Raw genomic sequence first — 3369 nt, 5'->3', positions numbered from 1 at the left:
AGAGGAAAATCATTCCTGAACCCATTTTCCTTGATCCCTTTCTGCCTAGTTGTTGGGTTTTGGTTTTTTGTGGTTTTTTTATTTCTCCTACTGCATTTTTCTGATCCTTTCTTCCTGCATATTTCAGTTTGCTTCCTGTCTCCCACCTGCAGCCTCTGCTGGGATCACATAAAAAACAAAACTGGGAAGAGAGAGATCAGCTAATGAGCAGTTGCTGTTCACTGGGGGAAATTACAGCTTTGGTGTCTTCAGGGAGTAAACGGCCCTGAGCTCCACACCAGAGACCTGCTGTGTCTGAGAACCTTCCTTGGGTGGGTGGAGAGGCCTAAACACACTCCAGATGATCCCTCCTTTCAGCAGGAATTGCTGCTGCTGTCTGGGACAGACAGGGGTGGCTCCGGGAAGGTGGATGGGACGTGTTCCCCTCGGCTTCATCTGCACCCTGTGACCTGCAGGGCCTGGTCTGTGAACTTTGTGGGGCACCATCAAGGAGAGGCTTTCTCTAAACCCCCACAGCATGGCCTCAGTGGTCACCGTGAGGTTCATCCTCATCCAGGGGAGAGACTTTCATTTGGAAAATGAAAAATGTTCATTTCGGTTTTCGTGGTAGGTGGTCACCAAGTTAAACCCTGAGTTAAACTCAATTAAACATCGAATTAAGTCCTGGAGGATGTTCTGCCTTTCTAAGGCTGGATGTGCATCTGGCAGTGACAGCTCTGCAGGGGCTTCTGTGTTATCTGCCCTTGGGTTGTCCTCTTCTCCAGGCACGGGGAAGGGAGGCACATGGAGCAATTTAGGAACAGTAAATTAGGGACAAATGAGTGATGGAACCCAGGCCCAAAAGGGCTGTGCCATCCCTGCCTCCTGCATTTATCACCATCACAGGAGAGTCCTGTGGGAGAAGGACTTGGAGCAGCCTGGTCCAGTGGAAGGTGTTGCTGCCCATGGCAGGGGTTGGAACTGGAATGAGATGATCTTTAGGGTCCCTTCCAGCCCAAACCATGCCATGGTTGGACGATTCTGTTCGCACGCTGGAGCAGAAACAAGAAGAACGTCGTCAAAAACGACGTCCCAGGGGATGCTGGGAAACACCCACTGCCTCTTGGGAATTGGGAAGCGGGAAGACATCCCTGTCTGCAGGTTTTAGAGCTTTCCCAGCCTTTGAGGAGAGCAGGCAGTGTGCTGGGAGGTGGAGCTGTTGCCATGGCTCCACAACTGCCTCCTGCCATGTTTCCATAGAGAACAGCCCGGAGCTGCCTTTGGAAACAGCACTTCAACTTGGTTTACATGGACTCTACAGCTTTGAAACAAAACTTTTCACCACCCAGGATTGATCCCTCAGCCCCCTGCAGAGCAGGGAGGGAGGGGGTTTAATCACTGCAGAAACTGTGCAAGTATTTAAACATTTGGTTCGTTATTTACTTAATCAATATTTATTCGGTTCATTAATATTTATTCAGCATTGCATGAAACATTTTGGGCAGCGAGGATGGATTGTTCGGTTGGCTTGTTAGTGAGTCATTTGTTTGGTGGGGTTTGCTTTTTTTTCCCCCCACTGAGAGACCAGAAAAGTTGGGGATTGTGCCTGGGAAGAGGCAGTGACAGTTTGGGTGTTCAGCACAGGCAGTCCCTGCTGCAAGGCTCAGTTAAGGGGAGTGGAAAAGCACCAAGATAAGATCATCAGCGAGGTCACACATCTCAGCAGGTGACAAGTTGGCAGCAGGAGCATTTCCCTGGAGCACAGAAGGTCCAGGTCCCACTGCAGAAGGAGCCTGGAGCCTTTTGACCTCAGTCATCACCAAGAAGAAAACAGGTCTTTGATTCCGTGGGCTGTCAGGCCCTGCTGACAATTCCTGGCTGAGAGAAAAGAAGTTTTAGAGGTGTAAGAAACTTTTGCAAACAGAAAAGTCGCGTGCCCTTAAAAAAAGTCAGGTTTAAACAAACATTTCTAAACAATCTGCTTGGCTTTGGCCAACACCATCCACTGCTTTAGAGCTTCCTGTGAGGGTGGGGGATGGATGATCTGAGGAACAGAAAAGGGACTGGGAGTCATGGCACTGCAAAAGGGCTTTTTTGGTGGAAATATCTTATATTTACCGCTTTAAAAATCCTTTTGTGTTGCACAAAGGCCATAAACACTTAGCAGGCAGAGGCAGCTCCCCTCAGCACTCTCTGGGTGATGGGTGGGTGGTTGTGCAGGACATCAGGAAGGGGATGGCAGATGCCTCTTGGGGCCAGATGTGGCATTTTACAGATCTTGGGGTCACAAACACTTCATGCCCTCGGTCAGAGGCTGCCTTCCCCCAGAAGAGTTGGACTCAATGATCCTCGTGGGTCCCTTCTGGGGTTCTGGGATCACTGTGCCCTGCCAGGGGTGACAAAGCTGGCTCCTGAGACTCCCCCTCCCAAAACCTGGCTGCTAGGAAGGTTGGCAGCAGGATCCCCTGGTCATGGATCCTCCAGTCATGGATCCTCCCTTCCCTTCCACACCTCAGGAGAAGGTGGTGGGGTGACCTTGGGAGAGTGGTGGGATTGCAGAGCAGGGGGCTTCTCCAGGGACATGGAGATGTTTGCAGAGAGGCCTGGAGTGCCCTGAGCTGGAAGGGATCCACAAGGACCATCCAGTCCAACCCCTGGGCCTGCACAGACACCCCAACAATCCCACCCTGTCCCTCAGAGTGTTGTCCAAACCCTCCTGGAGCTCTGGCAGCCTTGGGGCTGTGCCCACTGCCCTGGGGAGCCTGGGCAGTGCCCAACCAGCCTCTGGGGGAAGAACCTTCCCCTAATATCCAACCTAAGCCTCCCCTGACTCTCTGATGGGGATCCAGGGTGTGTTTTGTCTCACCTTGAAATCCATGTCCCCCCTGGTTGGAAGGATTGCTCCTCACAGTGTCTCCATTCCTAGAGGAGCCTGGGGGGTTATTTCAGCTGCAGCAACCCCCTTCACTCATTTCTGTCCAAGAGGGATGACTCCACACTGAACTGAAGTGCTCCCTTTGTTTATTTAATATCCAAAGTGCATTTGGTGAGGAGGCATACATGAAAAACCCACTGTTTGACCTCATTAATTGACCTCAGCACTGACTCTGGGAGCTTTGAGGGACTTGCAGAGGTTCCAGCATTGTGCCAAAAGCCAGGTGAGGGAATAAAGGACTAAGAATTAAGAACTGATTCCCACAGTGTCACCTCCCACAGCTCAAGACAAAAGGGAAACTCAGAAAGTTGTTATAAACACAACTTTTCACAGCAGTGCCAGAAAGACAGAGAACTCCAAACTCATTTTTTGGCATCAATAATATAATAGTTTATTAATTCTGTGCAGCAGCAGGAGTTAATTGGCTGGGGATAAATTATGAACACAGCAGGAAG

General features: G+C 50.5%; 1 long non-coding RNA gene across 1 annotated transcript; it reads right to left on the bottom strand.

Annotated features, from left to right (window-relative positions):
* Nucleotides 1–1500: 1500 nt before the first annotated feature.
* Nucleotides 1501–3117, bottom strand: LOC116798045. Its single transcript, XR_004360811.1, has 2 exons — nucleotides 2846–3117; nucleotides 1501–1857 (listed from the first exon to the last, which is right to left on the bottom strand). It is a non-coding gene; the product is annotated as an uncharacterized LOC116798045 (long non-coding RNA).
* Between the last annotated feature and the right edge of the window lie 252 nt (nucleotides 3118–3369).

Source organism: Chiroxiphia lanceolata, chromosome 24, assembly GCF_009829145.1.
Source record: "Chiroxiphia lanceolata isolate bChiLan1 chromosome 24, bChiLan1.pri, whole genome shotgun sequence".
NCBI lineage: Eukaryota > Metazoa > Chordata > Aves > Passeriformes > Pipridae > Chiroxiphia > Chiroxiphia lanceolata.
Note: the sequence above shows the minus strand (reverse complement) of the source record. Positions and strands in the feature narration are given on the sequence as shown.